Below are 27,781 nucleotides of genomic sequence, written 5' to 3'. Positions count from 1 at the left end.
TTTGTAGGAGTATAATCACACAAGTATCAAAAGGGGAAAAGCCAGAGCACATAAAATGCAATTTGCAACAAATCCTGGGTACAGATTTTTCTGCCATCCACTGCAATCAATTTTTTCTGCCATCAACTGCCTTTCACTGATGTTAATGATTTGGGATTGAGGCCTGCAAAGTGAACAGATTTATCCTGATGATGGAGTTGTGCTCTACGTTGGCAGATATTTTGAGGCAACACACGAGAAGCCACCAAACAACTGATTGGCGAAAGGGTAAAACAGTAGAAATTCATTCGAGAAATTATAATTTTAAATTTTTTTTTTTTCTTGTTATTTGGTCATGGAAGAATAATTTAAAAATATGTAGTTCTTAAGTCTAAAAACTATGTTTTTGTTAAATATATTTTGCCACAAGTGACTTTCTGTAGATGGATTAGAAATAATTTTTCAAGGAATTCAACGTCATAAACTCATCTATTAGCCTTACTAAATCCTTGCCAAAATTGATGTTGGATCAAAAATTTGGATTCCATGGATCTCTGAAAAAAGCCCACTTTTTCTAATAAATGTTTAAGCTATTGGCCTGACTTAGGTATTTGGTTCAAACTCATATTTATCTAAAAAATAGTCTCTAATGCTTTATTTACTTATGAGTTCAGAAGAGGGATATGGACGTGTTTGTGAAGTATTATTTCCCAGTATTTACGGCTTGAGTCTTCCCTATACGGAGTTACACACCTTGATGATCTGCAAAATGGACACAGCAGTTAAGTGAGTACTAAGCAAATATTTCTTTTGTTCATCGGAAAATAAAATTTGAGAATTGTTATTTTCCATTGTTAGAGTCTAAAAGAATGTTACTTTTCCCTGAATAGAAAAAAAAAGGACAGCTACCATTTAAAAAAAATAGACATTTAAAAGTGCTTTCTTGGCAAGATTTTTCTTTTTTTTTTTTTTTTACGTGGAGTATTGTGACTGTTTTTAAAGATAGGAATATCAAAATTATTTTCAAGATAAGATGAAACATAAGGAGAAGAAACCAATCCATGATAATTGATTATTTTTTTTTCTCTAGGACAAGCAGTTTTGTGAGTCAGTCTGTGATATCTGACTAGGAAATCTTCATTAAACTTACGAATCCATGGAGCAAAATGTAGACTTTAAAACAGATGGTTGCAATTTGACAGTCTTTAATACGTGGGAGCTCCAGCAAGTTACTAAAATTGTGGAAGAAAATTGCATGGTGCTTTTTCCCAGTTCACCAATGATAGTCGAACATGCGGGGCAGTGCATTACTGCTGAGCTGGTGCCTAAAGGCTACAGCCACTGCCGGTGTGGACTGCCAGAGCTTCAGCAGCTTCTGGTGAAGCACAAGGACTCGCAGCATCTCGTGAATAAAGAAATATTCCTATGACTCCTATTAAATGTATCTTTTCACTGCTAAGCACCGGTTTTATCGTAAGTCTCATAAAAAAAAATCCAGTCATGACTTATCTGCAAGTCTCATAATTTTCTTTCACTCAAGGTTTATGGGGAGTAATCACTCAAGAAAGACGCTATCGATAATATTTATGAAAAATGAAGTCTAATGCTTGTCAGATGCCGTTTTATAACACTTGCAGATACAAATACAAGCGCATACTGTGCAGGCTTCTTGAAAAAGGCACTTACTCTGGTCCCCAATACTTTACCTGATTGTATAACTCCCATATAAATCAAATCCATCTTAGTGTATCTCTTGCCGATAGCTTGGCATATTCTCCATGTGAGAATAATTCTCTTTCTGACAAAACAGCAACAGCAGCAATCTCAAACCTTTCTGGATTTTATATTCATATGTCTAATTGTGGATGTGTATTTAAAAAAGACAAAGGCATGGAGACATTTGGTACGGCTGCCGTATACGTAAGGTTAAATACTGTTTAAAGAAAACAGCCAGTACTTTGCAACTAAGCCTATCCATAACCAGAAAAAGTGATTGTCATCTCTCCAGATGAGTTCCTGTAGTTCATCTGTTCCACCGGGAGGAGTCAGGGCACAGTGTTTTTCCTCATTTGTCTGTTTTAACTGTCAATTATTTGCACCTCTTTCATCACTACCTCTAAATTCAGTTACTCCTTACAGACAGAAAAAGCAGGATAACATATTTTTGAAACAATTGTATTTCTTCAAACTTTGCAGGGTAATCAATAACTTTTGAAACAAAAGTTATGTTTTCTTTCTTTTATGTTCAGTTCAGGATAGTAAAAGCGAAAGTAGTGGGTGCTAAATAAAACCTGTGCCTTTTATTTGGTGGGTAGTTAAAGTAAACCAGCCTAATATGCTCTAATTGAATAATGGATTATTATATTATTATTATATTAGATTAGATTATTTTTATAATAATATATTATTATATTATAATATTAATATTATGTATTGTTATATTATTATTATATTATAATGGAAGACATCTTTTTTTTTTTAAAAAGGTGCTTTGATTTCTGTGAACTCAGTTCAGAACAACTTATAATTACTTTTACTGAAGTTGTGTAATTAGCAGTTATTAAAAACCGGGACCTGAAAGTTATCTTGTTCATAGATTTGCCTGGTATTATACACATCCATAGTAGTAAAATGAATGCACCACTATGCTATAATCTGTTCTCAGTGTTATGTCTTCAATATATTGAACAAGGTGTATTTTCATCAATGATAATACTTGCCCTCATTGATTAGCAGAGATTTGATGTAACTCTAAATATCAAAATAACATCTTGATGGACTGTATAATACGCTCCTATACCACAGAAATATAAAGTACTGACCACATAAAGGGTTAAAACATGAATGAACATCTTTTGTTTTCATACAGTTAGATGAGAGCTGAAATGCATTTGGTGTTCTACGCAGTTCAATACCTGCTTGCGTATCCAGAATGAGGTTGATAAAGCTCTTGGTTACAGTTTTAAATTAGAACACTTTGTTATTTCTTTCTTGCATTTATATTAATCATTCCTGGACAGATTTGAAAGCATTCATTGCCTTTCTACTTTTCTTGTGCCTGAAGCTTGCTTAGAAATTTCTTATTTCTATTTTGGGTCAATATCTACCGGAAAACACAAATGGACTTGCATGAAAGAGCATTTGGCAAAAAGCTTGCAATTAGCGATCTTGAGGATTCAAATGGAAAAGTTTTCTTGCACAATGTTTTCTTGGTTTCTAGAGCTTCTTGCCAAAATACTATTGAAGCCAGGATTTTGCTGCTTGCATCTGTCTTGTGGAATCAAGGAGGACTTCCTAGGCATGGTCTGACTCCTTGCTGGAATGAGATCGAGTGCGCCAAGTCGGATTCCCCTGAGAATAAGATGCACATTTATTTTGGAAAGAACCTGGTCTAAAGTTAAGGTAAAACTTAATTAAGAAGCTTTTCCTATTAGTTCATGAACAACTTTAGAGATAAAAATGGTCTTTTTAGACTATCCAAAATATAGTAGTATTTAGTTGGAAAAATGAATCGGCAAACCACAACAACCTACAGCATCGTTACATGAAATTTCCTCATGGCTGGAATTAAGTGTGGGTGTTATCTATAGTAGTGCTGTGCTTTTTGTCCTTCTCTCCTCCCTGTAAGGAGTTCCGAGGAGGTTATTTAGGAAGCATCCTGTCATAATTAGTAGGTTTTTGGAGGTGCATTCTGTGCTTTGACTATAACATTTACTTGGCATAACATAATGAGAAGAAGAAAGGGTTGCATGCGTAAAGATGCACACCTTCTGGATGTGATCTGGAAACCTGTCTGGCAGCGGAGGTGCGAATCACAAAAGAAATGCAATTAGCTTTCTTATTTTAAAAGAAGTTTAAGTTTTAAGCTCTTTGGAAAAATATTATTACAAAACTGGTACGTGTCAACAGCCAGTAACAGTTCAGGCTGTCCCTTCTCTAATTAAGTCTTTTCCATTATTTGTGATATATAAATTCAGCGAAAGTGCATGAATATTAGTCAGAACATTTAATAGACTGTTTATAGCGAATTGCATTAAATTGAGGGCACTTAATGCAGCATTCTCAAGTTCTTTCTTTGCAGGTGATCACAGACCAATTCATTTAACATCTCAAAGTCCCCAAAAGATGACAGCAATACGAAGACTGTAAGCAGATTAATTTCTGAATGTCTAATAATGATTTACAAGTTCTGCCGTTTTGTTTTGTTTTAATCAAATTTTAATCTCTGTAGACTGGCAGATGGATAAGATGCTGCTTTCTTTTGTTTTCCTGGAAAATGGAGGATGCTTAGGTTGATTTCGTTTGGTTTATGCTATTCCCATGGCATACTGTATTGGCAGTCCCAAAGGCAGCTGGACAGAGGGGACATCTCATGAGCACTTCTAAAGGTGATTTTTGTTCTATTAAGATGAGTACTATCCTGAAGCAGAGGAAAGATTTGATTGTATCATACGTATTAATGAACTAGAAATCTATTTTGGAAATACACCGTAGATTGAGAAATACAATCTAAGTTCTTTTGCCCATTTCTAATTTCCTCTTTTATGTAGATAAACATTATTTTATATACAAGGTTCTCATATTCTTTGTGTGATGTTAAAATGGGTTTTTATTTAAAAAAAATAACAATGTATTGAAAAAAACAGTACATAATACTTGGAAAGAGTGTAATCGTTGATAAAAACAATCACAAGAAATAAATATGAGAATGTAAGCTCTCAGTTAAAATTTGAGATACTAATACCGTTGGTATATAATCTTGTTAAGCTTGCAATATGGAAGAAGCTGAAAATGGACCTGAGAGAGAACAAAAGGGAATGCAATATGGTATGTTCAAAGCTAATCGGTCAGGAGAGAATTATTGCGAACCTAGATCCTTAATGGAAGGAAACTGCACAGAAGGCAGAAATGACTGAAATGACCTAGAGATGACAGTGCCTGAAAAAATGAGGTAAGCGCTAATGATGCAGTACAGAGGGAAAAATGCAAACACACCACATTATGGATCAATGAATAGACATTCTTCATTTATGCAGCTTCATGAGACCATCTGAAAATGACTTGTTGGCAGATAGCAGTGGTAAAAAGAAAGGTAATGACACAGAATGTTCAGAAGGAATTCAGAAGTGAAAAAAAAAAAAAAGGAAATTAATTGAATTGTTAGAACAGGTGCTTTTTTAATAGTAGTATTAGAATTGTCAGGTTGCTTGTAGAAATCAACACATTACTTATTTTGGGAAAGGGAAGGGCACAAATTCTACTTTAGAACTTCAAAACACATTAAAATAGAAAACACTTAGATTTGGGTTTGTTCCTTTTAGCTTTGAATATTTATTGTTAGAAATTATGTTTATTTAGTTAGAGTATTCTTATCAAAAAGAACATTTGTAACCCAAAATGAATGTTTATGAACTCAGATAAGCATCTGTGTGTGAGTGTGTGTACTATGTTTTGGTTTGGTTTTTTTTTTTTTCCAATTGCCATATTACTGATTTATTGACAATTGGGTAACTCAGAAAGAAGGGAGACTGATCAATATAGGTGACTCAAGCAGCAGTATTTGTCAGACTATAAAAATGGCACCTCAACAAGGCAGCTCTGACTCCCTTTGGCCACGGAGCATTCTGAAGCAAAAAAAAAAAAACATAAGAGCCTCACAACAAGTATGATGAGAGGTAAAAAAATCCTAATTAACCAACCAAGCAAAACCTTCTTTCCTCATGCCCTGTTCTTTTAATGCACCCCTGTGTTAAGACGCGGGAGTAGCAGCACCCAACCCTCTCTGCACAAAGCCACGTCAGCCTGCTGGGGTGGACTTATAGAATGGATATTTTTTTTGGAAGGGAACTTTAAAGCTCATCCAGGTCCACACCCCCTTCACAGGGCCACCTTCCACTGGATCAGGCTGCTCAGAGCCTCATCCTATCTGGTCTGCTTTTAAAGCATTAAGGTATCACAATTCGGCAGCAGCTACTGAGCAATTTGTGGCTTAAGCACTTTGATGAGATACTGTTTGTTTTATAAATATTTTGAATGGAAGTTAAATGGAAATCTCCTTTGCTTTTTGTTGTTGTCTTTATTTTATTCCTCCCGCTTTTCTTTCCTTTCCTTTCCAAAGTATCCAAGACCCTCTCAGGAACATCCTGAGGACAGTCCCTTCTGTCCAGCTGTGGCTGCTAACAGTGGGGAGCACTGATTTGCCTCCCATCCCTTGGTACAAAGGAGCAGGACATAAACTGGGCCCACACCAAGTTTTTACCCATCAGTTTTCATATGGTGTTCTGAAAATCTACCCCAAACTTCTTAGTTTGAAGTTGTGAACTGAAGACAAAGAAATGGATTTATTATCAGAAAGTGCTCAGAATCTGACGTTACAGCAAATTCACAATTGAACAGAGAACTTTGAAATCATTCTGGCCACATTTGGCAAGGAAGGATTGTGATCCAGACCTTAAACTTAAAAGCTCTTCAAAAGGAAACGGTGTCAAGTGTACTGTGGGGGCAAATATTGTGATGCAGCTGAATGTCATTGGGAGGCAAGGGACTGTATATCAGCTCTACATAATGAATGCAAATTGTTTTTTTAGGATCCAAGTGGGAAAGCATAAAAGGCTACAAAAGCTTTAATTTATGATTTGTTCATTTAAAGCTCCAGACCATTAAGTACCCATTAAATCACTATTTTATACCCTGTGAAGTACATCTCTATCATCAGAATAAAAAGATAGATTTTATTCACCCTGTATTAAATAAAACAATTTAATTGAAGGCATTTGTGATAAGAAATTGACTGGAATTGGAAAGTAAATTAATGCTGAGCTCTGACAACGGGACATCTTTGTGATTTTGCTTTTAGTCTTTTGTATGTGCATAAGCAGTTACATTATATACGTTTTTATTTGTGTTAAGATTTCAATTACAAAGCTTCTACCCCAAATCAAATTTTCATTGCACTGGTATGGTTCCCTAGACTCATATTTTTCACACTGACTTTTACTGCAGAGCTCAGATTATCTCTGTGCAACCATTTTGCAGTGTGCTCCTGCCTCGATGCTAAGGGCCTCCATTAGTTGCCTGTGTCCTGAAAATGAGAAGCAGAAAAAAGTAGACAAGAAGAAATTACGTGTTTTCCTTCCGAATGATATTTTGGTGTTTGCTTTTATTTCAAGAGAAGATGAAGTTTCAACGCCTGCCTTCAGCACATGGAGATTTCAAAGAACATTCATATGGAAACGGTGATGTATTTTGTTCTGGCATTTTTGACTGAAATAAGCAATGCATTCCTGAAACGGAAGTAGTTCATTTTCTTTCGTTCATGAGCTGATCGGCGTTTCTAGTGCCATAATTGCTTGGCCTCCAATTTTCTCTGTGGAGCTAAGAAATACTCTTCCCAGGATGAAGTCATTGAAATTCTTCTAGCTAGATAATGACCTACACGACTAAGTCTTCTGCAGCCACTTGAAGTCCCTGCTCACTTGTGCTAAAAATGCCTGAATTCCCAGAAGGCGATATTCTAAGAAAATGCAGTTAACGTTCATTGATTTTTAAGCACAATGTGTTGTCGTCTTTAATATAAAAAATTGTTCTAATTTGGTAAAAAACACACATAAGACTCAATTTTCTGAAGAAAAACTTGGCATTAGGAAGATATTTTCAAACATAATATTAGGGAAAATTATTTCCTAGTAGTTCTGAAATTGAATTCTATGTCAATAAATGCATCTGAAAAGGTCACCCTCTGTCTCTCAGGAACTGCTGGATTGCTTCTGTAATGACTATTTCTCATTAATGGGGGAGGTTCTCGACTGCGGGAAGGAGAAACTGAAAAGCAGAAGGGCTGAAGAGAAGGTACCTATAGCAATTTGCAGCCTGGAAAGACAAGTAAAGGGCAATCCTGCAGACTGCTGGCTCAGACATGCTAGCCAGTTAAGCAATTACATTATCCTGGGCTTCTCTGGGTAGCTTTTCCTGCCAGCCCATCTGGTCTTTTCCTTAACTTCTCCTACAAGTTTTCTTTTCACAGCTCTTCATCTTCCCCAGAGTTGCTTCTCCAACACACATTTCTACTTTCTGGCTTTATCTTTCCCCCAACTTCTTCCCTATTATCGATCAAATAACAGCAACTCGTCACTAAGAATTGCTAACTAAAAGACCTTACATTTTTATGTCTATCTTCTGTGATTATACAGTATGCTGTTATAATGAGTTGTAACAATATATTTATATTGAATTTTTTTTAGTGACCCTCCTGCTTATCAGTATGGAGTAATTCCTCTAACAGTTTTCAAATTCAGTACCTTAAAATGATTTTCAACACCATTCAAAGTGTAAAGCAAATGTATCTATTTGCTGTGAATTTAAAGAGTTATTGTACGTAGCGTGGAAAAAGGTATTTTCAAGAAAGCATTTGCTTGTCCCATTAAGTTACAGTATTTTTTATTTTTAGAGGATTCCATTAATCTGTATTTGTCATTTATATAGCTAAGGAATGACTCTTCAACTGAAGGCATTTATTTGTATATATGAAAAAAATCATGTAGCACAATACTTTAGTTTAACTCAATTTTTTTGTTCAACTTGGAGATTTATTTTAGGTCCAATTAGTGAAACTCTGAGTATTGGAAGCAGAGAGAGGAATATTTTTGTGGAAATGATAAATCGCAGTTTAATTATTTTTTTTGAATTTATTTTCTTAATATTAAGTTAAACAGAGATTTATTGATGGGGATTTATTTTACTTCACACTAGGAGAAATAGAGATGTGATTGTTCCATTCTACTCAGCATTTGTTAGGTGACATCTGGAGTGCTGTGTCCAGTTCTGGTCCATACAATTCATAAAAGGTGTAGACAGTTCAAATGAGGGCCCTGAAGATGATCAAAGGACTGGAGGATGTGCCCTATGAAGAAAGACTGAAGGAGTTAAGTCTTTTCTACTCTGGTGTAGAGAAGGCTCAGGAAATTTGAGAAACCTTATCTAGTGGAAGGTGTTCCAGCCTGTGTCAAGGTTGTTGGAATTGGATGATCTTTAAGGTCCCTTCCAAATCAAACCATTAAGTGAATGTTACAATATGACTCCATGACTCAGTTTTCCAGTATTTACAGGGAGGCTACAAAGAGGAGGGAAGTCCTCTCATCAGAAGGCTCCACTTGGGGAGAACAAGAGGCAACAAGTACAAGTTGCACTGGGAAAAGTTTCATCTTGATATAGGAAAATCTTTTTTACACTCAGAATAATCAATCACTGGAATAGTTTCTCCAGGGATGTGGTGGAGTCTCCGTTTCTGGAGGTTTTCAAGATGTGACTGGGACAGGCTTCTAGATAATCTCATCAGTGCTCCCTTTTCCACAGGAGGTTGGACCAGATGATTTTCTGAGATCCGAACCTGGGCTGTTTCATCATTCTGACTTTTTATTAATTGAACCAATGATAGAATATGTCACAAGAAAAAACTGAAGTGTTTGTAAGAAGAGGAAATCCTGCCTTTTAGAAGACTTTTGCATGTGTTTTGCAATACCATTTCTTCAATACCCTGTGAGGTTTTTCTCTTTTATACCAGATCCTAAAATTCAGCAACTTCAATACAAATGTATACACCTTTTCCAGGTATCATAGAAAAGACCCGACTCTGAGTTGCAGGGGTTTTGTGGTGTCCCCTTTCACACACACACACTCACCCCGTTTATCAGACCTTTTGTTTCAGCACATAGAAAATCAATATTATTTAATGTGTCGGGAAACTCTCTCTCTTAAGACTCACTGCCTTTCACTTTGGGTTATCCTCTCAGCCAAATCCTGCAAGATCGTAATTGATTGTGAAAGTCAGCAGCAAGACTATTTGATCTTTAGGTGACAAATAGTCAGCGAGCAGCCCTCAGGATTGGTGTTAAACGTCGATGAAATTAGATTCATGCTAGGGTAGGCAAGTTACAGAAATTCAAATCCAGCTGTAATAGCGACAGTAATAAATGGAAACTCAGCAAAATTAAGCTATTAGTCAACAATGTGTAATGTCATAAACTTGAACAAATGATTATGGAGCAACCCAGGCCTGAATTAAAACCAAACAAGCTGAAACAAGCAATATCATTGAGATGGATGAATACATTTATTTGAGTGGATATAATGACACTTGAGTTAGAATGAAAACCAAAGTCTTAGCTGATCTGCTTAAGATAATCTGGACATCATCACTCAAAATGGGCAGCAGTAACTGCATGCACTGTTACTGGTGCTTGGATGTGGAATGTGGAACCTTGTTAGATCTAGAGGGAATAGCACATTGTAGGCAGCTAAAATTGCTAAAAATCTTCATCAGTTGTACTTTAAAAAATGCACGAGGGTCAAATAAGTTATGGGCAGTTTTCTCTGTTGTTTACAGGTAACAACGGTGGGGCTGTTTGCTATTAAACTATCATAAGCTGCCACATGCAGTCGTTAAGTGACAACTAAAGAAAATTTTAACTGACAACTACAGAAAGGGCCAAACCCTTTGTTTGTTTGGGCCAAACCCATTGTTGTTTTTCCTCTTTCTCTTGTGGTGCTTTAAAGAGTCAGCGTAGAAAACTGTAGAGTGCTTGGCTTAGGGCCTCACTTGTGCATCAAAATTGTTACACTTAAGTCATGGAAAGGTTTAGCTTTTTTTTTTTTCATATATATTAGCAGAAAATAAACAATCTTTTTTTTTTTTTTTTTCTTTCCTACAGGATTGGAACAGTAGGTGTCTCCTGTTAGCAGCAGATCAGCAGATCTCAGATACCTCTGAACGCAAAGCGGCAGTTCTGTTTGATTCATCATACATTTTGGATCATTCTGTTGTAAGTTCAAAGCATTTGCAGAAATGGAGCCTGGCTTATTTCTTTTCGGTTTCCTATGAAATTCTATGATTATTCCTAATACTATGATTATTCCTTCTCGGTTTCTTTTATTGGTGCTCTGAAGCGCTAATGGTGAGGCCACGCCTCAAATATTGTGTTTGCTTTTGGGGCACTCTGTACAAGGACACTGAACTGCTGAAAGTTGTCCAGTAAAGGACATCAAAGTTGGTGAAGGGTCGTGAGTCTTATGAGGAGCGGTTGAGGGAACTGTAGTTATTTAATCTGGAGAAAAGGAGGATGAGGGGAGACCTTATTGCTCTCTACAGCTCCCTAAAAAGAGGTTGTAGCAAAGTGAATGTTGGTGTCTTCTCTTAAGTAACAAGCAATAGGATGAGAGGAAATGGCCAGTGGAGGTTTAGATTGGATACTAGGAAAAATTTTTTACTGAAAGAGTGGAGAAGCATTGGAAGAGGGAAGTGGTGGAGTTACCATCCCTGACAGTGTTCAAAAAATATGTAGATGTGACGCTTCGAGACATGGTTTGGGTAGGCATGGTGGTGTTGGGCTGATGGGTGGACTTGGATGATATTAGAGACCTTTTCCAACCTTAACGATCTTGTGATTTCATGAAATCTAGGTCTCCAGCCTCCATTAAAGCCAGTGGGAGATGTTTTATTGCCTTGGAGAAAAGCTGGCAGAAAAAATGGCTTGAATGTCTGTCTGCCCATGATCCTTCTTTCCTTCCTTGCAGTTTTTGTCTCTGTGGTGGCTCTCATTTTGTATTTCCAGGCGACAAAGAGAGATGGGCTCAGACACAAACAGTAAGCTAAAGAAATCCTGTTTCCTTATCTAACATTTTTGGCCTTGTGGGGCATTTCAGAGGGCAAATAGGTGGCTTTGAGCCAACTGATGCCCTTGTAGGACTCGGACTTGGCCGTGTTTTCAGTTCCATTTTCAATGGTTTTCTGTTGTTTTTCCCTTGGTTGTACTAAAATCTGCTTGTAGCCTTGACAAATATTTGTTTCCTCTTCTGTGTAAGTAAACATCTAACATAAAATTGTTTTAGGATTTAGTATTCAGATGGCTGCTGTGCTGGTGTTTACTGGAGTTCAAAACCTGGGCAAACAGCAATTTGTTTGGGCTCAATAAGTAATACCTTATTTTAGAGGGCACAAAGAGCCATGTAATTATTTTGAATTAAGAAATTACCATATCATTTCAGGCTCATTACACGGATATTTATTCTCAGTAGATTATATGCAGACTATTACAATAGTAACTAGTGTAACTTTTATTTTAAAAGGGAAGTAGAATAGTAATTAAAGGAGGGCTGCAGCTTTGGTGAGTTTGAAGTCCTTAAAATGAGAGGTCTACCACAGAGGTGTGAAGCTCTGTTTTCAACTTGAAAAACTATTCTTGCATAATGCTTTTGTGAAAAACCAATTAGTGATGAACTTTTTATTTTGCTCTTTTTTTCACGTGGCATGGGAACGAACGGATGTTAAACTACACAATTCCGATGAGGAAGGGCAGAATCCCTTCAAATGGAAGTATCGCTTAAATGTATTTCAGCTTTAATTTCTAAAAAAAGATTGGCAATCAAAGGTAAGTTTCCGATGGCCACCATTCTAGTTGTTTTAACATTTATCAGCTCACCTGAAAATTGTGGCAACCCTAGAATCTGTTGTAGCTGAGCTCTTGCAACAGAAGTGCCCTGAAATCATACAAAAGAAATCAAGACCTTTGGGAGCCATAACTCAGGCAGACACTGTGAGGACAGCACAAGGTTCAGCTTCATAATCTTCATTGCTACCTGGAAGTCAGCAACCTGAAAGCACCTTCATGGCTTGATTCCGGGGCTCAAGCCCTGAGCACCACTCCCTGGATTCTTCTGACTGGTGTTATGGCTTTAGCATGAGCACAGCGTTTGGGAACAGAATGCGTACCTCCATCTCTGACGGATTTTTCAGTGGGGAGAGGGTAATGGGTCTGGCGTGCAGCCCAGATGTTGATACAGAGCTGTTGAGGTGTCCAAGAAAGCAGGAGGAGGTGCTGTCTGAAATGATAATTCCAGACAGTCTGTGTTGATGAAATACTGGAATAGCGTAAGTAAAAACACATCCACATTGGGGAAAGATGTCTGTGGCTTGTGCATCTCTAGCACAGAGGAAGTAGTTTTAATTCCATGAGTAACGCTTCTGGCTTTGGTTAGGATACACATGTATTTTAGCACTCTGTAATAGAGCAGCTAACTGGTTTGTTAATGCTAATTGTCTTCCCTTTTTCCAGGGTCCGTCATGCTTCCGTGCCTCACTGGAATGACACTGCGTGCTCCCACCCCTCTGGCCCCCACCTCCCAGGTGGAGCTGCAGCTACCCTCCCACCTCACTTTCACCTGAGAGAGCCTGACCGTGATAGGGGCACAAACACCATCTGAAGGGCCTGATCCAGTGGACAGAGTGAGTCTTCAGGTCTCCGTTACTTTCCAGCTTGTGCCGTTGCTGTATGGTTTAGAGGGAATGCCCTATGAAGAGCAGTTAAAGTCACTTGGTGTGTGGAGAAGAGGAAACTGAGGGGACACCTCATCACTGTTTGCAGCTTTTTCACAAGGGGAGGACGTGGAGGAGCAGGTGCTGATGCCTTCTGTCTTGCAACCAATGACAGGACCCGAGGGAATGTCAGGAAGATGTGCCAGAGGAATTTAGGTTGTCTATTAGGAAAAGGTTTTTCCCCCAGAGGGTGGTGGAGCACAGGAACAGCTCCCAGGGAAGAAGTCAAAGACCAAGCCTGACAATATTCAGGAAGCATTTGGACAAACACGGTCAGACACAAGATGTGAATATTAGGGTTGTCCTATGCAAGGACAGGAGTTGGATTTGATCTTTGTGGGTCCCTTCCAACTCAGGATATTCTATGATACTATGACAGCTGACCAGAGTCGTCCACTTTCTGGCTCCAGCTTCCTCAGACAAGGGTAAAATTACTCTTGGTTTCCATTCATTATTATAAATGCTTATTTAATCTCTCTAATCTTCTTAGCACCAGCTGAAAAGACTAGCACACAAAAAATGTGAGAAATATTTGCTGTGAGGTAGAAATCCACCTAGTCATAAAATAATTGCTTCTAAACTGTTAGTCATTCATGGCATGATTCTAATTGTGTTATACTTAAGGGATCATAATGAAACAGACTTCCAAATTTACCCTGGAGCACTTTTTCTGCAGTATTGGATTGGAAAGCTGTAATTTGAATAAATGAAATGAGTAACTGAAGACAGACTTTCCCTCTCCACAGTATGTCTTATTTGAAAAAAAAAAAAGAAGAAGAAGAGAAAAAAAGCTGTATCATTTAAGTAATTAGCAAGATGTTGACAAAATGTAGGAAGCATGCAGAAGATATTTTTTCTCTCATCTGAAAACAAATTAATAAAGGAGGTTTCCATACAGGCAAGGTAAGCTGGTTTTCAGAAGGGGAAAATTCTTATTTTTTCATGATCATCTGAAGATGAAAGAGGCAGTGAGAGAAGAAATGTTCATGAAAGCCTTGCAACAGCCTTGCTATTTCTTTGTGAAAGGGAGAGCAATAATATTCAGAAAGCCCTTAGGTGGATTATATAGCTGTCAGACCTTGGGTCTTCGAATAGATGAGATAATGACTGCTTTTGCTGCTAAGCACGAGAGAAACCAGAAGCGGTGTTGTGGGATGGCAGTATTTTCCTGTGATCTGCAATAACATGAAATTACTAAATTCTACCTCAGACCCTTCCCTGCTTTCTCCTCCACTCTCATGATGTTGCTCTGCTGGAGCTGCTTTCCTCCGCTGTAGTGGCACTTTCCTCAAGATCACAGTTTGCTCCCTATCCTTGTAGTCAGGGCTTTGCTGCACGTCACAACTCACTGTTTATTCTGATTCAATGTGTCTCCTTCTTTGGTCTTGTTCCTTTATTGAATGCCTAATTTCAGTTAATTAATTCAGGTCGGTGCATTCCTTCCACAGATGGTCAGAAACAGGCTGTTTTCCAATGGCTTTGAGGATGAGAACATCCAAGTAAGGTTGGGCTGCTGCGAGAGAGCTGAACGTTGGCCGACTCACCCAAATACAAGTAATGAGGATAACGCTGCTGCGCGTCGCGGAGGTATTTGTTAGATAAGTCAGAGACAGACCACCTTCACGTAGGTGGATGTTGTCCTGAAAATTTACCTCAAAAACAATAACAGCTCATGCTTTTATTCCACCTTCAAGCTACTACTGCTAGTTTCTTCCTTGTCAAAAATCACTGGGTTTCACTGCTGGGAAGGAGAAGCATTCTTTTCTCATATATGAGATATTTTACAGTACTCCTAGAAAAGGTCCAATGAAGATATGCTCTTCCACGGTGACCCTTCACAATATATATCAATAGATGGCAGTAGGTAAATCTTGCCAAAAAGAACACACTTGGAAAAATGCCATAATTGGCTTTATCTGTAAGGAAAAAAAAAAAAAAAAGCGTTCTTTATGGATTAAAAAGAATCTAAATTATTTCATAAATCAGGGTCAAAGTACATTTCCCATTTTTTTTTTATTCTCAAAAGTTTTCAAATAAAGTTTCTTAAAACAGCACCAGGTTTGCTGGAAAACACAAACTACCACAGGTTCAAAAAAGGTATTAGAAACAGGATCAGTTAAATTCTATGTATCCTCCATTAGAACTTAGATGGAGACTTGTCACTCGTGAAATGACCATAACATTCACTTAGAAACAGACTGTCAATACCTGCACTATAATTTTGATTCAGGAATATCCTGCATCAAGGGTGTCCTTACTTATTTTAGAATTTCACCAAATATTTTCTTAATGACGATCCACATATATCATAGTCTTGTAAATACAACTTAATTTTCTTAATAGGAGATTATGCTGTATTTGAACTTGTGTATTTTAGTATCTTCAGTTTATACGAAAGCAAAATCTCAAAGTATTCTGTAATTGCCATTGTGTTAATGGGGTGATAAAAAAAAAAAGCTAAACTATTTACCAGTAACTCTGGAATTTGGGACAGATTTTCTAGATATTAATGAATTTTGTTTAGTTTTCAAAATTTCCTATGTCAATCAGGTAACTAACTCATATTAAAATTAATCTGAGTTAGGAAATAATTCTCCTGCATGCTCCTCAGTGTTCTACTGGATGTTGCCTTCATTTCAAAGGGCACAAAGACACTTTAAGAGATGTCATTTTGTTATTGAGAAGGGAGTGTGCAACATTCATTCACTATAGAAAACATACGACTAAAGGAAGTTGTAGTTAAAAGTTATTTCAAGAGATCTTCTAATCCATTCTTTTTATAATGAGGCAGAATCAAGAATATGTACATTTAATGAGGTCCCAAGATCCTGACCAGAAAAGAAAATTCTGCAATGATGTTTCCTGCCCAATGGAAAGAAATAATAATTGCCTAACACTTGTGAAAGGTTTTCCATGACAGCAGGACTCAGCCTTCAGTGGCAGTTTTTTGTTCTCTTCTCGTGACTTCAGCTTGTTTTTCTGTAGTAGAAAACATACAATTGATCATTGTATTGCTGGAGAAGTTTTGACAAAATCAAAGTCTGTCTTCTTCTAAAGGTTTGTGTGTATGTGTTCTACATTTTAAATGGAAACTTATTTTGAAATATCACGTAGATTTTTACAGCACTTTGATTGTTCTCATCAGAAGCAAAATGTCACTGACGTCACATAAACCAGCCAACTGAAGCATATGGATGCCTATTTATCAAAACTTCGTAAAAGGAAAAAAATAGCCTTCTAGCAGAAAATTTCTGTATACAGCATTATCTAAATTCCTGGGTCTATGGAAATGTTTTGTGCTGATTTTACAAGCATCATTTTTTATCTTGAATGTGTTTATTTAAGTTCTTTTGCTTATAATACAAAATTTTCTTTCCTTTTCCCCTATCTGTGAGTGTTTGAGTGATACTAGGGTAAGAAACATTCTGAACAAACATATTTTTGTGACACATATTTCTGTTATCAGTCAGGGGAAATGCAGTGCCTGGTAATTGACCAACCAATATTTTCAGGTTTCCAGTTCAGTTCAGAGGACTGTAAAATGCTGGAAGCTTATATTCCGTATTATATAAGCTCTGTGAGCCTTGCATTAGTAAAACTCTATTGCACTTTCCAAAACAACCAATTTTTCCGTGATATGTAACGTACACTCTTCCTGGGTAGAAATCTATTAGGGCAATAATTTTAGAGTGCTATTATGAAATGACGTACTTATTGCTCTATGACTTGAAAATTGTTATTTAATAATGCATTGGTATTGCTATTAGAGGCTTTGAAAGGTATGAAGCACTGCCAGACCCCACTGTGTTACTGCCTGCCCACACCTGGAAATGAAATATAACTCCAGATCCCTAAAGTCCCAGTTTCATGCAAGTGTGTGGAAATGTATCACCAATGGAGAGCAACAAGAAGGTAAGGAAATAAACTCCGTTGATTGGAATGATTGGTGGTTGCCCAAACAAAACCATGACTTGGAGAAATTATTGAAATGCAAGATACTTTGGCTAGTTTTACTGATAAGATCTTTAAGTAACAACACAGACAGCATTTCTGTAAGGCAGCAATGGAAAGGAAGTTAAAACGCACGTGTTCTTGTCCACTCCAGTCTCCAGTCAGGCTAGATTTACCTGTATTGCATATATTTCTACTTATATATTGATTTTTTGCACTCCTCCTTCTGGTCCCTCTTTCTTTTAGAAGATAATACTTCTAAGATAGATGGCTACATGCTTCTGCGTGCAATATAAATATACGTAATTCTAATCCAAAAGTGAATTTTACTTGCATAACTACAGGATGAAAGGTGCATTCAGTTTGCATGAGATACATGTTTAATGATGAAAAAGAATCTTAAGTAAGAAGCTGAAAAATGTTATCCATCATTTTCCCCGAATCAAAATACACCATTTGATTCAAACATCTGTCAGGCATACAGTAGTTCATTTTCCTAAAATGAACATTATAGACAGCTGAGTAACAGTAATGTTGCTCAAAAAAAACCTGAACACCTGCTGTTAAATGGGGCAAATAATATTACTGTTGTCAGCAGCATGGAAGTCTAAATTCCTTCAGCTGTTTCCAGAATTGTGTCCTAGCACCCTTTCCTCTGCTTGCACTGTAACACTGGCTACTGTTTTTATTCCCAGATCACCAAAAAGATGTTTTAAGTGGCACATGTGTTTTTCTCAGTTCTTTGAAAGCCCAGAGCTTAGATACGATCTTTCCTGAAATCACATTCAGCATGTGCCGAAGTGTAAGGTAGGAAATGAAGGGATTTAGCTCCGTGAGATTCATCTTGATCTGCTTATAGTATCTGTCCAGAGCAGAGTCCAAGTCTAAGTTCTGTAACCAGAACCTCGTTCCCATTTTTCAGAGCAACACAGATTGACTCTATAGAAGTTTGTGCTCAACAAACTCAACTCAACTTAACGCTATGAAGCGTTAAGGGAAAGAATCTCCAAGAGGAGAAGATGGATTTCAAAGGATTAAAAAACCCCAATACTCTTCATAATGGCTGAGATTTAAAGAAAATTGGCGGACCAATTTTTCTAAGATAACTATTTTCTCAACGGTGGGGTTATAGAGACTTTTTCCTATAGTAAGAAATTCTCATCCATAGTTGAGCCCTTTCTCCAAAGTGTATACTACTGCCATAAAATTATTTGTTACTGCCACTGAAAACAGGACTCCCTTTCCCTCAGAAGGATAATAGTAATCGTACGGACTGCAACTACGGGGTTTAATATATTTAACGCAGGACTGTGTTTAAAAATAAAAACTATAACTGAACTAAGTAGATCAAGGCTCAAGGTGGTGTTGAATATCCATCTGTTTGTATTTTTGCTTTAGTCACTTCACCCATAGAAAATTAATTAGAAAAAAAAAAAAAAGGAGGTAAATTCATAATACATCAGTTATCTTTATTCCACATAATCTCTTTCAAATCAGGCTGTTCTTTTAGCTTTGGAATTAGAGATGATGGTTGCACTGTTGAGCTTCTGAAAAGCATCACATAAATTTAAGCACCAGACCGTCAGAATCCCAGCTGCTATCTAACAATCAAGTTTTGATTTAATTTAATATAATTTTTTCCTGTTTCTAATTATTTTCCCTTCTGCTAGAGTGGAAGTAGGTTCTAAAAAAAGAAAAAGTATTATAAGAATATAGAAAAAACATAGATCCTACTACCAACATTCTTTTCTTCTCCCTAGCCTCCTAGTCTGTAGAAGATTCACAGGTTCTATTTTGTGAGAATTATCAGGATGATGAGTAAATGCTATGCCGTTTATTTCACAGTCTTCAAGTCTTCTGTTGCAGCTTTCAAAATAGGCATTTGGATTTGCAAACTTTCACAACACTTTGGCAGCACTCCTTGGTACTTTTCAACAAAACAGATCCCTTTCCATAGCGACATTAATTATCCAACCAAACTTATGACATTATGAAAAATGCATGTGGAGTTTCTTATAGGTCCGGCTGGACAGTAGAATGGAAAGACCATGCTCTTGCCCTTTCTCCTGCCAGACACTACAACCTTGATAGGTTGCCGCATGCTCCTTTGCCCTTCTCATTCCCCATTAAGCGGCACAAATAAGTACCATGCTCCATCCCCCACATAACCATCTGCAAGGCTGAGCTGAGGTAGGAGACACTCAACATGAAATATCCTCATGGAATAAGAGCAAACTTTTTTTCACCTGGTTTATGGGAGCTTGATGTGAACTGCATTTCCTTACGCTGACTCATGAGTGGTCAATAGGACAAAGATCAATCAGGTTTTTCCTGTTCCTCTTGGTGAATTATTCTGCTTATGGGAACCTATTAGGTTCCAATCTATGGGTGAAAAATGACCATTCTTGTACTCTAGTCCCTGCCAAACCACTTGAGACAGTTTCAGATGACAGCTGCTCTGCATAGAAATCTCCATAGGCTAAGTATAATACAAATTGGGAAGTTCAGAATAAATACTCCAAAATCTATGGGAGTACTGAATTTTATCTTCACCTTTTTTTCTTATGATACCAATGGGACACGGGGACAATGTCTGATCGGTCTGCACCAGCAAACCCCAGAAAGCCTCTGAAACTGGAGTTCCTCGGTGCAAGTCAGCTCTTCATTGAGGTGAGATGTCCTTTCCTTTCCCAGTTATCCTTGGATCCTGGAGCATGCCAGTCAGGTGTTTACATCCCTCTTCCCTTCCCTAGAATAAGGACCATTGGCTCAGAGATGGCTTCTAGCTGTGCTTTAAACAGTTTAAGCAGGACAGGTAATGTGAATACTTATTATATGTTAATGTTTTCTTTAACACATCTTTTTGTCCTTTCCCCAGGCTGACCTGCTGTCATGCTCAATAACATCAATATGCTTATTTTGTTTTCCTGAAAATATGTTTTCCTTATAATTACAAATTCATAGGGATCCCTCCACTGTGATTGTTTTATCACTAAGGCAGTTATGCTATGGTGCTAGTTGTGTGCTGGGGTACGCAGAGGCTGTAGAAGCAGTTCTAAGATTATTGTTTCCACCAAAATAAAAATGACAAAGACAAAAAGATACCAGATTTAGCTAAGAATCTTGAAAACACAATCATGTACATTCCACTAAATTGCAGCAAATGAAAATTTTGTTATTATTTCAAAGATCAGAAAATATCTGTGGCTTTTCAGCCCTCAATTAAACCATAGCTACTTCTTTTTTCCCCCCTTCCTAGGTATGTTTTGCTTTAATCAAGGATGGTAAGCCTGAAATGCTTTAAGATTGTGTTTTGTATCAAAAATGTCTCCAACCTGGCACTCTCAAATTGATGGCAAATATGTGGTTTGCTGTGAATTAGCTTAGTGTACTTGCTGGGACTGGAAATCCTGTTCATGTACTGTAACTAAGGTGATAGACCATTTATGGGTTTAATTCTTTAAGGTTCAGGGAGCCTCCTGCAAAGTGCTTGCTTTTAGTGGAAACTTTAAAGAACATCAGTCTTGCAGAAAAAAAACCAAAAAAATGTAGAAAAAATAAGAAAATCCTAATGCATACATTGTTTCCTGTCAGCTTTACTAAGTATGGATATTACACTATAGCTCCTTAGCTCCTTGTTGAAGAAGAGAACTAAGTTTTCCATTATGCATTTTTTTTTTCAGGCAGGGAAAGGGTCTGTTTTCCATTTTAACTTTCAAAATATGGTATGTGAGAGGAATTCCATTTTGTCAGGCTGTGAGAGTATATACTATGTATTACATACACCCGCTGTTTATGCAGAGTCTGATAATACGATTTTGCTTGATTCACTAGTATATTAAAAGGTAAAATATTTCTTTCTGAGATTTAGATTTAAAAATGGGGGGTAAAAAAGGCAAAAAAGACACCCTGGAAGAGTTTTTGAGCACATAGTCTGTGTGTTTCTCTGCCTTGCATTTCAGGGAGTGTAGACTTGGGTCATCCCTCTGAAGCCCCATTTGGATGTTAGCCCACACGGAGAAGAGTTTAGCTAACTCTGCCAAAGTCTTTTTCAAGAGAGAATCCTGTGTGGCATCTCAAGATTCATAGTTCAGGCAGCAGGTAAGAAAAACAGTGCAAAGTAATGTATAATAATTATCTCATAGTTTCTCCTCAAAAGTGTGATAAAGTAACACTTTATCAAAGTTCCTTGTTCCATCATCTCGCTCGCTTTATGCATATGGCACCTTCCAGGACTTACAGTTGGTTTATTTTTTGTTTTGTTCTTTTTTTTCCTACTATGAGTTATAAACTCCAGCCAATTTAGAGTTCAATATAATCAGGGACTTTGTTTATTCATAGCAATTTATTAAGCCATGCAAAGATAGTTTTATTTTAAAAGTTTTTAGATTGTATCTCTTATCCTCCTACAGAGTAGTAAATGCAAATGGCTTATACAATTGCCTGTATCTGCTTAAACTTCCTAAATCATAAGGAGTCATGTTACAAAACAAGGCAGAGCTGTTCCAGGCAACACTCTAAATTTATTGTTCAGTGATGCCAGATGACAATGGAATTGCAAAGGAAGTACTTAGTACATCAAAAATTAATACCTAGCAAGTCCATTTTTCATGGCAATGATTATGAGCATTCACTGTGTATTTGAGCATAATCCACTCAGAACAGCAGTTTACTAAATTTACTAAAGATTATTGAACAAAATATAAGTTGAGGTCATGTTTGGGTTTTCATTGGGCAAATAACTATCATTTTCTTCTCAATCAAATATAAAATTGCCACGTTGCAAGAGGTACTCAAATTCAGTGCATACAAATGGGAAGTTTGATGTCCGTACTCTGAGCCATTCTGAGGTATCCAGAGGAAAATAAGCACATCACCCCATATTTTTCTTAGTTAGGAGAATAATTGTATTATATGACTTCCAGGAGCTGTTACTTAAATATTAAAACAATGATAGAACACCATAAGAGGCGGCAATGCTACTGCGTTCCATGTAATTGTGGCCTTAGTACAAATCCGCACTGACGTACGAGGGTGATATCCGGCCATCCTTCGGCAAAAGAAAGGAGGGGGGGGGTCCAGCCTCCCTCTGTACAAAGCTGACAGAGTTCCTCCCAAACAACAAGCAAACATTTACTTTATACACTTGAAATTAAAGTTTCACAACCTGAACCTTGGAATCCATTTGTCGTATTTGTATTATGTACTTATTTTATTTAAAGTAACAAATTTGGTGTAAACCTTTATTTTGAATAATGAGGCACTCTTCTGGGTGCACTTAACCAGAGATCATATATGGACTCTTTAGTACTCCATGTGCTGCTCTTTGCATCAAATGAAAAATGTATAACTTAACTAGCTGTAACCTTAGCTATATACCAGGAGAGCTGTTGATCCCAAGTATGAAGAAATCAGTCTTACTTTATTTGTTTATTATTTCAGATTTCAGAGGCTCATGCAAAATGCAAGAACCATATAGTTTATTTGAGCAGCAATAATAAAATTGATTTATTTGTTTCTAGGCACCCTCTTTGCTAATTTGTGATGCAGTAAATTTATTTCAGTCAATTTTGTGTCTTTTACCATAGTTTCTAATATGCATTTACATACATACGCAGACAAACAACTATTAGAAATGGAAAAGCATTCAGCAGAGTTGGCAATGGCATATAGCATACCTTGGCTAATTAAGCCAGCATTTACTGTGGTTAATACACAATTTATTCAAAGTGCAAAGGAAGTATAAAGAGGGTCACTAACTGTGTATGTGGTAAACTATGAATTTCCTTCCTCATTTTAACCCCTTCTGATCTGGAAGGTCTTCTGCCTGCATTACTCAGGAGATGATGTAAACGCAATGTAAGACATCAATGAGACCAGCCTGCTTAGCTTTGAGATTTGACATTTTTTCCCCCTCTAGCCCCCTCCTAATGATCAGGTTTTATGTTGCTACAGGAAAGAGAGAGGGATGCGTCTCTGGTAACTAAAGGTCAGGCACCGTGGGCCACAGGGGCTCATGTGTTCATCAGACCTGGGAAGAAAGGAGAAGGGTGATGCTTCCTCAGTGCTGAGTGGCCTCGCAAAAGAAATGTCTTTCAAATAACAGCGGTCTAAGCACACTACTATCTTCCCGTTCAGTGGTGCTGGAGGGAAAAAAAATCCCAGGACCTTGAATATTTAATGATGGCTGAACAAACTTGGAATGAGCTGAGGAAGATGAAAAGTCACAGAAGTTAATGCTCCTAAAATAAAGCAAAGCTCAGTAGTCCTTAAAGCAATTAAAGAGCTTTTACCATCTGTTAAGTAATTACCCATCATCATTAGTTATTAGAAGTAGGAAATGATGTAAAGGGCATAAACATAATATAAAAAGAACAGCCAGATTCTTGTCGGTTCCTTGAATGAGGCCATAAAAATTTGGTTGTTAATACCGAAATAAAAATGACAAACATTTGCAGGCTTTTCTGTAGCTGTTCCACTTCAAAAATTAAGGCATTACATTTTTCCTAACAGTAAATATTTAGCTTGATTCTTGCACTTGTTACTAATATGGTATAAATCTTATTATAACATTCATCTCCAAAAACCAGCATAAGTTGAAGATGATTTAGCGTTTCTAAAATCAGTGCATTATAGCTCAGCTAAAAACAATTATGGAAAACACAGTTTGAGGAGCACAACTTGGAACAGATTAAAACCACGTAACCAAAAACTGCCAGAGCTATGTGTGCTTTTAAGCTGCATGACTCTACACACAAGCACACACATGCATTCTTACTTATACTTCAATATGGGCTTCAATTTCCCCAATCTCTAGTTCTAATTCCTTTTTCACTCCTTCTTAGTCAAAATAGGTTCCATAAAATGTGTTTCCTATAAGGATTTCACTGTGTATCTTTAAACCTTCTGCAAGAATCTAATCCTGTAAGTCTAAGGCTGCACAAGGATCCTTGGGTATGTACTTTGATGCTTTTTTGTCTTACTTCATTCAAAGAATGGATGACAATCAAGGTTGATAAGTCTTACTGCAAGTTCATAGTACACATTAGAGTTATACAAATGCAGGAAAGGTCTGTTCTGGACAATTTTTAAGATGTGCTCTCAGTGTTTTTTCATCAAATGGTTCAGAAAAACACAAAAAAAAATGGTGTGTTTTTTCCAGTAAGAGAAGTTACACAGCATCAGAAGAAGTGTGACCAGGAGGTTGGGGGAGGTGATTCTTCCCCTCTACTGTACTCTTGTGACACCTCAGCTGGAGTACTGCGTGCAGTTCTAGAGTCCTCAGTACAGGAAGGATGTGGATTTCTAGAAGAGAGTCCAGAGGAGGGCAACGAAGATGATAAGAGGGCTGGAGCACCACCATATGAAGCCAGGCTTGGAGAGTTGGGGTTGTTCTGCCTGGGGAGGAAAAGGCTCCAGGGAGACTTTAGCGCAGCTTCTGGTATTTAAAGAGGGCCTACAAGAAAGCGGGGGGGCACTTTTTATCAAGGTGTGCAGGGATAGGATGAGGGGGAACAGTTTAAAGCTGAAAGAGAGGAGATTTTGTTGCGATATTAGGAAGAAATTCGTCACCATGTGGATGGTGAGGCACTGGCACGGGTTTCCGAGGGAAGCTGAGGATGCCCCATCCCTGGAAGTGTTCAAGGCCAGGTTGGATGGGGCTTGGAGCAACCTGATTCGGTGGAATATGTCTTGGAGGGTTGGAACTGGATGATCTTTAAGGTCCCTTGCAACCCAAACAACTCTATGATTCTATAAGTCTGTAAAACAGGGAGAAGATTATTTTAATGTATTTCAATTTGAAATTTGAGAGTTGTACCTATTTCTTCTCAGGTTATTTTCTGGAAAAATCCTTGTAGACATGTTATTGAGCCTCCCGTAATACTAAAATTGGCTGCAATTAACAAAGTTCTAAGAGGCTGATTTTGTCTGTGCTGCAACAGAATGTGTGTCAAGAAAATACCTTTTTCTTGGCAAAATTACTTGTTTGTATGTGAAAAATCAAGAAGTAGGAAAGGATATGGCTGTGTCAGGGTGCACAGATGACCTGACTGGATTGTGTAGGTCCAGACGTCAGCATAAGAATATCAGAAGGATATAAAGCCAAACTGAGTGGCCCACCATGGTCATACAGCTGCACAATTAAAATAGAAATAAAAGATACTGCTGAGCCTTCTAGAAATCAAAGAGAAAGTCATGTCTTTGCTGTCCAGGCTAAGCTTGTTTTATGGTTGCAATAAGAAGGCAATGGAGAGTGTGAGAAATGGACAAATGTTGCAATAATAAAATGTGGAGTTAGCAGATTGCTGTGGTGGATGATCAAGAAAACTGTAGAGTGAATACCGAAAAAGGAGTATTCGGACAGCAAAACCAAGGCCACTCGGGTAAGGGCACAGAGGGCAAGCTGTGTAACTGGGAAAGACAAGGGGCTTGAAGGGGTGAGCATGGGAAAAGGAACAAGATAATAAAAGAAATTAATATTGGTGTTGCTCCAGGGCTCCTTTCAAGAAGCTCCCTTCCAGATCCGTGTAGGTGTTCCCACCATAATAGTCCCCATCTTGGGTCTCCAGCCAGGGAGGGAGATAACAGGTCTTCCCTGGCCTCAGGGGATCCCTTCGAGCTCGTCCCGAGCACTGACCACAAATGGGAACAACTCACAGTCTGCCCAGCATCGTCTGCCCTTCTTGACCTTCTGCGTGAGACTTGTGGATCTGTGACCGCAGATATCTAAGACTGCCATGTCCGGGTGTGTATGTAATGACTCCTTCATTTCTAGGGGTCTGTTATACAATCTAGGGAAGAATATTGGAGTATTTTGCTTCTTGGGAGAGTATATGTTTGGTTTTTTTCTCTGTGCAGATTTATATTGCTTTTTTTTTAATACATGAAGTGTGTTACATATGAAATGTGCCACATATTTTGAAAAAAAAAAATAAAACAACCCACCACGATTTTTTTTTTGTTTTGGCAGTTCAAATCTAAACATTTAGGTAAAGAACAGAGACATTAGTTATGACTTGCCAAAATTTTACTCATAAGGTACATTTTCCCATTATTTTTTCTATCTGTTTTGTCTCTTAGATATTATTGCAGCAGCCTAAGAGCTGGATTTATTTCCACCAAGGCATAGGAAGTGAACGTGAGAAGAGTCAGAACTGCTTAAAACCAGAGTCTTAACTGCTGAAATATTCCATTTATGAAAACACTTTTCGAATTTATGTTAAAAATCCTCCACCTGATTTGCTGCATGAGGAGGATGAGATAGCAGGGGATTTTTCTGTGTCAGTTCTTCACAAGTACATCTGTATCGAATATATAAATACAGCATCTGCAGTCAGTGCATATTGTTACATACTTTTTTTTTCTGGTGAACAACAGTTTGTGAAAGATTACCTTTATATTTTTTTTAGAATGAGAACAAAATATCAAACAAGTACTCAATTACATTTTTATCTTAGCTGATGTTATTTTCCCTTTTAATCAAAAGGGGTTTGTGAGTACCCCACCTTTGTTACTTCAAACCCCAATAGCCGTTTTGGTAGATACGTCAAGGGCAGTGTGTTGTCAGGATGATGGTGACAGTAAAGCAACCTAGAACAAAGACCACATTTGCAAAAGTAAGTAAATTGTAATCTGTATTCAGACACCTGACTAAAACCATGCAGCCCTTAAGTACCCAAAGAATGTTTATACAAGTAGCTCAGTTCTGCAGAATCACTGTGTCTACACGGATGGCTTAATCTGCTCTGACTCCCTGTACACACATAACATGGTTCCAACCCATATATAATAGCTTCTCACCGGCGTAGAGCCTTGGTCCTAGAGACTGATTTATGGATCTTCAGGAAGAGAGGGCCAGCTCTCAAGTCTGGAGACTCAACACTCCATATTTTTATATCCAGATATAAGAGATATGAGAAATGTGAAGCTGAAACCTTGACCTTCTTGTGTTTGGGGGACTCTTGCTCCTGGGATGAAGAGGACCTATCCCATCAGCTCCTGCTATATCATCCTGTTAGACTGGATGACCTGTAAAGGTCCCTTCCAACCCAAAACATTCTATAAAAAAAAAATCATCATTTCAATTTCAACCTCCAAAGTTTTTCCAGAGCTCTACCAGCACTTTTCAGTCTTTCTGCATTTTGATTCTTCGCTCCTGACAAAACGTTTTTCTCAGCACCCACCTGTTCAGAAAGAAACTTAAAAATATACAAAATTATTTGCTTCTAAAATCTGTTTCCTGTCCACAGCCTCATGGGTCTGTCCTGACTTCTCAGCAGAAACAGAGCTGGTTGTCTTGTATTAACATGAGTGTACTGTGGCACACTATATATCAGTTAGCGTAATTGTTGGGTTTATAGCAGAAAAACACCTACTGGTAGACCTTTTATTGTGAAATAAGAGCTGAATACTAATTAAACACGCCTGAAAATGGAAATGGAGCTCAAAGACTGTGTGTCACAGCCATCTAGACATAAGCATGTG

This window comes from Cuculus canorus, chromosome 4 (assembly GCF_017976375.1).
Source record: "Cuculus canorus isolate bCucCan1 chromosome 4, bCucCan1.pri, whole genome shotgun sequence".
Taxonomy (NCBI): Eukaryota; Metazoa; Chordata; class Aves; order Cuculiformes; family Cuculidae; genus Cuculus; species Cuculus canorus.
Note: the sequence above shows the minus strand (reverse complement) of the source record.